This window comes from Clupea harengus, chromosome 7 (assembly GCF_900700415.2).
Source record: "Clupea harengus chromosome 7, Ch_v2.0.2, whole genome shotgun sequence".
Taxonomy (NCBI): Eukaryota; Metazoa; Chordata; class Actinopteri; order Clupeiformes; family Clupeidae; genus Clupea; species Clupea harengus.
In genome coordinates this window covers 3,128,776-3,136,275 of record NC_045158.1, presented here as the reverse complement: position 1 = coordinate 3,136,275, position 7,500 = coordinate 3,128,776, and the positions used below count along the sequence as shown (strand labels likewise).

Here is a 7,500-nt window from a genome sequence, read left to right as displayed (position 1 = left end):
CACACACACACACACACCCACATGTGTGCACACTCACACACACACCTTGATAGAAGAGCTGGCATTTTCACACACCACATAGTCCATTCCTATAAACCATATGTGTAGTAAGTTAGTAATTTGCACATTTAAATTGATATGGTGCCTGACATGTTATCCTATTAATTTAACACTTTCTCTGTTGTGTACAGCCTACTCTGATGATAACGTTTTAAATAAATACAGTACTGAGAGTGGGCACGGAAATGTATTGCTTTGCCTTATTGTCAACAGCCAGAAAAAACATATTTTTGCTGTTATTGCGATGAAAACTGTGTTGACCCAGTCCAGAACTGTAGCTGAGTTAAAACCGCAGAAAACTAATTGAATGTGTTTCAGAAGGGAACATCCGAGGTTTAACCTATAAGTCTCTGACTCAACAAGCGTCAAACAAGTAGTAGTCCACAGACCGTCATATCATAGTTTGAACAGCTTGACCACTTAACGTTTAGCCGACTAGACTGCAGGGGTTCTGCATTTCTTGAATGGGTGGGAGAGGTGGCAGATTGCGAAGTTGTTTAGTTGGGGTCTACTTCGCAAGGCGGAAGCGTTGAATGTGTGTCTGCGTGTTTGAGCGTGTGTGTCTGTCTCTGTGTGGGTGTTGTTTTAAGGGGGAGGGTCTGACCAAGAGATCGATAGAGAGAGAAGGGGGAGTGAGACAACGGAACAGCGGCGTGAGCCGGCCACAGTTATTGATTGATCGCCTGAATTTCTTTCCTCTAACGGGTCCTTTTCTCTTATACTGCACAAGTAGACGATTCTCCCCTTTCGAGTCCCCCTCCCCTGAAACGCTTTCTTTCATTCAGCTTCGGAGACTCAACGTGCTGCAGGATGGCACAGATTCTGCCCATACGTTTTCAGGAACATCTGCAGGTAAGTCTCCTGAAATCGACACGCATTACTTTCCCGGTCTGACAAACCTCGATAAGTCCGCATACTGTCTCTCTGCGTCACTCTGGCACCGGTGCTGTCAACAACGCAGTACGTTGTGGGCTGTTTATAGCCACGGGCCTAGCCACTGCCCGGTTGGGGAATGACTTGTAAAATTGGAGCAGTTCTTGAATGGTAGGCTATAGCATTGCGACAACAGAGCCGGGTCTACACTCCCAGACAGCCAAAGCTGATTAAAACACGGAAAGCTGCGACTTGGTTTCATGTTGCCAAAATTCCGGCAGAGAAATGTTAAAACGTGTTTTCCAAAGTGGTTACGTTAGGTATTGGTGTGTGAGTGAGATTTCCCAGAGCTAACTAGCTATCACAAGTGGGGAAAACAGACAAGACGGACCTGGCAGACCCTCCTGCCAACCAAAATACAACATTCCTGACAGCGCCCGAGGCTCCCAGACAAAACTATCTGCCCATGAGTTCGATGGCACATACGCCGTCTTGTAAACAAGTTGTTCTTAGTTTATGCCGCATCATGCCATCCCGTAGGTAGACGATTTAACTGTACTCAAAGGTCTACTCGGACAGGAGATATTAATCTTGTGCTGCGTCGGTGAGATTCATGGAACAGCCAAATTCAAGCATCCCTATCTGTGTAAGCCCTGTAATTGGCTATTTTCTGTACTAACCTATGGTATTACACACATTAGTTAGGCTATGATAAACCCCCATGCCTTCGTTACGCGTGTTGGGTTATTTCAGTGTTGGCACAGGGGGAGACTGTACTGGCTAGCTGGATGTCATGAGTGAAGTGCGCAGTGTGTTCTTCTGTCCCGTGCCTGACGACAAACTCTGCCGGCCAGGGCTTCCCCGAGTCCAGGTAGCTCGTTGCTATGGCGACGCGGTGGTGATGGAATGGGGATTCATGCTCTGTGGAGTTTCTTCTCTAATCTTGCTGAGCCATAGAGCGCACGGCTCTGTGAAGTTAGGTTCGGTTGCGCCCTGGCAGAACCGGCTGAGTGATCGTTGGGTAAGGGCCCACTCTGGTCTTGGAGCTCTGAGTCAGCGCAGCACACATCAGCCCTGCTTTCTCGTCAGCGTTGGCAGGATCTGTCTGACCGTGACAGACTGCCTCCGTCCGCCTGGCTGCCTGTTAGTGGCTGTCGTCTGCCTGTTTTTCCCTGCTGATGTCTTTTTTTTCTGTAGAGAGAAGTCGAACAGAGATGTTCTATCTCTGTGCCAGTTTAATAGTTTGACAATCTGTAGTGTGTCTGTGTCTTCCACATGTGTGTATTGTGTTTGATGAGTGCTTAGGTGTGTGTGTGTGTGTGTGGTGTTGGTGAATCCCTACGCTGAGAATCTTCACTGGTGATGCAGTCGAATAGTCAATCAGTTGAAGAGACGCAGAAATACGTTTGTAAATGATTACTTTGAAATAAGCAAACGAAAATCTGTTGGGACACACACTCACTAATGAAATTCAGGCATCTCTTCATCTTACATACACACACCCCAAAACCCAGACACACTTGAAGAAAAGGGCACTTCATAATGGGTAGTCCTAGCCGCCTTTTTGAAAAAAATAAAACATGATTTGCCCTTTCTTTTACCATGTGGGGCATTAAAGGCATAATCCTATTTGCAGTGCAGTCACTCAGAATATGGCTGTCTGAAAGCTGTTTACTATCCACACCAGCAGCACAAGATCACTTTCCTCCTGGACACAGACACTGTCAAAATCATTGCACATTACAATAGGGTCAGACCCTTTTCCTGTATCTGGAAACACTGTGTGGAAATGCTCTCCCTATGTGTATGTATATATGTTCTCCCTATGTGTATGTGTATGTATATGTGATTTATGTATGTATGTCGGTGAGGTGTATAAGTGTATGTGTATAAGCTACTGGATGACCTAAATTTCCCTCGGATTAATACAGTATCCATCTATCTATCTATCTATCTGTTCTCACAGACATTTCAGTGTTCAACATAACATAAAGCATTATATAAAAATATACAACATTTCAAAATATAAGGTTGGGTAAGATGTGTGTAAGATGTGTGTGTGTGTGTAGTGGGGGAGGATGCCCGACATGTGTGATTACCTGTTGGGGGACAGTATATGAGATGAGATATGTGTGATTACCTGTTGGGGGGCAGTATATGAGATGAGATATGTGTTTGCATGGGTTTTGACGAGTGTTCATACAGAGGCCGGTGGTAGTGTGTGTCGGTGTGTGTGTGTTGGGGTAGTTGGGTATATGTTTGCTTGTATTGGGGGGTGAGTGGTTTTATATGTACAGGGGTTAGGGGTATATGTATGTATATATGTATGAGGGTAGACAGGGTGGGATATGTAAGGTGAGGGGTGAGGTGTGTTTTCATGGGGGGTGGCCGGTGTTTACAGTCGTGTAGACGGGGAGGGTTATTTTATTTCTTTATTTCTTGAGGGGAGGGGTAGTGTGTGTGGTGTGTGTCACATCTGAGGGGTGTCTAGTGTGAGGCTTCATGTGTGTGTGAGAAGGGCGCTGGAGTATGTAACGTGAGGTGTGTGTTAGTATGGGGAGGAGTAGAGTTACCGGTTTGTTTTTGTCTATTTGGTGTGGGGGGTAGTGTGTGTGTCTGTGTGTGTGTGTGTGGTATGTGTATATTCCTGTGTGTGTGTGTGTGTGTGTGTGTGTGTGTGTGTGTGTGTGGTATGTGTATATTCCTGTGTGTGTGTGTGTGTGTGTGTGTGTGTGTATGTGTATATTCCTGTTTTAGAGTGTGTTTGGGTGGGCGGGTCTAAGGGGTCCAAGGGGTGTGTTCCTTGAGGCCTCGTGCCCGTCTCAGAGGGGTACGCCTCGGAAGGGTCTGCAGAGGAGGAAGGAATTCCGGGAATTTGCGAACGCAAGGACTTTGGGCCCTAGGTTGCTTTGCTTTCTTTCATTCATCTCTCTTTCTATTTCTTTCTTTCTGTCGTTCTTTACTTCATACTCTTACTCATGGTGTGTGTGTGTTTGTGTGAGAGGGAGAGAGACAAAGACAGAGAGTGTGTCAGAGAGAGATATTTTAAAAGAGAGCATAAGTGTGTGTGCATGTATACAGTATATATATATATATATATATATACTTTCTCTCTGACCACACACACAGAAACACTCACACACACATATATATATATTTGTGCGTGTGTATGCTCTCTTTTAATGTCTCTCTCTCTGACACACTCTCTCCCCCCTTTATATATATATATGTGTGTGTGTGTTTCTGTGTGTGTGTGTGTCAGAGAGAAAGTGAGAGCGAGAGAGAGAGTAAGTGTGTGTGTGTCAGAGAGAGAGAGAGAGAGAGAGAGAAAGAGAGAGCATCAGTGTGTGTTTGTGTAGTGTAATACTCTATCCCAGATTAAGATATACCTCCTCACTAATCCCCATATCCCCTTATGTGCCCCGTATCAATAGTTCATTAACATGAGTGCATTATTGTGCTGACTTTCTCTCTCCGTTCCTAAATATCCCCACGCATCCTCACACCCTCTCTGTGCAACTGGTCAAGTGTGTGTGTGTGGGGGGGAGTGCAAAGCCTAATGTCCACTTCTGCATGCAGGCCTGGCCAAGGGACATACATAACTCTGTCTGAACGCAGACTATTTGTGTGTATGTGTGTGTGTGTGTGTTTGTAGATGTTCAGTGTGGCCACGGCAGAGGCTCACTCTGTGTCTGGGGTGTGTGTGTGTGTGTGTGTGTGTGTGTGTGTAGATGTTCAGTGTGGCCACGGCAGAGGCTCACTCTGTGTCTGGGGTGTGTTGTGTGTGTGTGTGTGTGTGTGTGTGTGTGTGTGTGTGTGTGTGTAGATGTTCAGTGTGGCCACGGCAGAGGCTCACTCTGTGTCTGGGGTGTGTGTGTGTGTGTGTGTGTGTGTGTGTGTGTGTGTGTGTGTGTGTGTGTGTGTGTGTGTGTGTGTGTGTGTGTGTGTGTGTGTGTGTGTGTGTGTGAGGCTCACTCTGTGTCTGGGGTGTGTGTAGCTGCCGGCTGTGGGCGACACATGAAACAGATGAGGCTATGCAGTCTGTGCTAACCCAATCCTGGCTCATCAGGGGCAGGAAGAGGAAGTCCAGCTAAATGTATTAGTGACCCAGAGCAGCACACACCGCCTCCTCTCCCTTGTTTAATCAGTAACCAGCCCTCATTACCCCAACCCAGTCACACATTAAAGGTCCCATTTATAGATGGACAGTTATGCTATGATTTCAATCAAATAGTTTGCGTTTTTGAAGGAAATGTTACGATTTGAATGAAATAGTTTGTATTTCAACAATGATGTCTAATGATTAATCGTTGTTATGTTTAGGAAATGAATGATTAGTTATGAAATGATGATAAAAATATACATTTACAGCATTTTCTTGGTTTTTTTTCCGGGGGGGGGGGGCAGTTATTGCAGGTCCTTGCATTCATATTCTCTCTTTAAACAAATAGACATCAAATACTTAAAACAATGACGATAGATAGAATTTACAGAGATAATTACATTCCCAATGATGTTGTTAAATAAAAGACATATACGTAGCTACATAAAACTACCTATAGCACATATACCTTAAATCTGAGGCAACACATCCCTACCCACACTATCTCTGTGTTGCCCGCTTGCACAGTCAAGGAGCTGGAGAGCCCGTGTTAGGCCTCACACACAGAGGGAATGACGCTCAGAAAGTGCACTGTTGAAATATTCACTAGAATGTTCTTCCACTCTTCTCTCGTACTCATTTTCTCCCTTTCTCTTTGCCGTTCCCTCGCTCTGTCTCTCTCTTTCTCTCTCTCTCTGTCTTTGTCTACCATTCTTTCTCTCCCTCCCTGTCTTTCTCTTTGCCTCTACTTTTCTCTCTCTCTCTCTCTCTTTCTCCTTCGTTCCTCTGGTGTAGATGTCAGTTGAAGCTGTAAACCAACGCTGCTGCATAAATTAAGATTGAAAGTTTAGGGTCATCACATCCATTCACACACTTCCTCACTGGCTCTACACACACACACACACACACACACACACACACACACACACACACACACACACACACACACAGATAGTCTAAGAAGTATTACAAGTGTAAGCTCTTCATCAGGTCAGACTACGAAAACATCACCTCGGTGCTATCTGTGAACAGGGAACATGCATAGGTTCACTGAGAAAGAGGCAGACAAGGCACAAATGGTAGCAGTGAGACAGTAAGACAGATAGACAGCTTCATTCGGCGAACATACAGATAGACAATTACAGTTGACAGGCAGTGACCGACAAAACAGACTGACAGATTGACAGATGCAGACCAAAAGACTTTTGGGAGAGGCTATCATGAAGGAGTGCCAAACAGTGAGACAGTCACGAGTGTAGGGATGCAGGAAGACAGCGAGACAGTGAGTTAGCGCGTGACAGACAGACAGGTGGCAGACTGAGAGACTAGTAAGCAGACACAGAGAAAGACAGATAGTTGGGCAGTGTGCAAGTTATTATATATATAAGCGGTAAACAAGGAAGTAAGTAGGACAAGCTGGCAGAGAAGCACCACAGACAGACAGGCAGGAAAGGTCAGGAACTGACAGACAGACAGTCAACCAGTCAACCAGACAAACAGACAGACAGACATCTACAGGCAGGGGTAGGCAGCAAGGCTCTGTATGTTTGTGAAGACCCAAGGCTGGCCACATAGAGCTGAGCGACAGATGAGAGTGTCTGCAGGTACTAAAAGCTTCCGTTGCTCCCTCCTCCCCTGCTTGATCACTGGCTCCTAATGCAATTTCAGAGCTCCTGATTGGCTTATGGCCCCGGCTCATTCCATCAATCATTAGTCCAGCCAGGACATTCTGGCATAATGGGACTCTCTGTCGCTATGACAATAGAATCAGTTCAGGGAGGGACGAATGGAGATCGTGGTGGGGGTTGCTGCCAGGAAAGTTTGCCCCCCCCCACCACTACACCCCCAACATACGATGTGTGTCTGTTTGTGTGTGTGTCTGTTTGTGTGTGTGTGTGTGTGTGTGTGTGTGTGGGGGGGGGGGGGGGGGTTGTATTTGTGTGTGTGCCTTTTACCTTCACATACAGTATGAGCACCATAGTGGTTTTGCTCAAAAATGACACTATGGTGGCCATGGCCACTGTGAGAAGCATCACACTGATATGCTATGGCACTCTGCTCAACATTAAAGAGATCTGGGCCACACTGGTGTTTGTTTCTGTATGAGAGGGAGGGGGAGAGAGAGAGAGAGGGAGAGAGAGACAGAGGGAGAGAGAGAGGGAGGGAGAGAGAGGACAGAGGGAGAGGGAGAGAGAGGGAGAGAGAGAGGGAGAGAGAGAGAGAGGGAGAGAGAGGAAGGGAGAGAGAGAGAGAGAGGGAGAGAGAGAGGAAGGGAGAGAGCGCATGAACAGAGTTTGAATGGGATTGCTGTATTTGTTTAGAGAAAGCTACACTCCTTTGCACCTCAGGGTTCTATGCCCCCTTATGCTCTACTAAACACACACACACACACACACACACACACACACACACACACACACACACACACACACACACACACACACACACACACACCCCTCGCATCA

General features: G+C 46.2%; 1 protein-coding gene and 1 pseudogene across 1 annotated transcript in view; both read left to right on the top strand.

Moving 5' to 3' along the window:
* The window catches only part of si:dkeyp-117b11.1 (B-cell linker protein), a 5,982-nt gene extending 5,736 nt beyond the window's left edge, over positions 1-246 (top strand). Inside the window, exon 9 of the mRNA XM_031570173.2 lies at positions 1-246. This exon is cut by the window's left edge and continues 167 nt beyond it. The gene's annotated coding sequence lies outside the window, so the exon portion shown is untranslated.
* Positions 247-357: 111 nt separating this feature from the next.
* LOC105898480 overlaps positions 358-7,500 on the top strand; it is a 44,320-nt pseudogene continuing 37,177 nt past the window's right edge.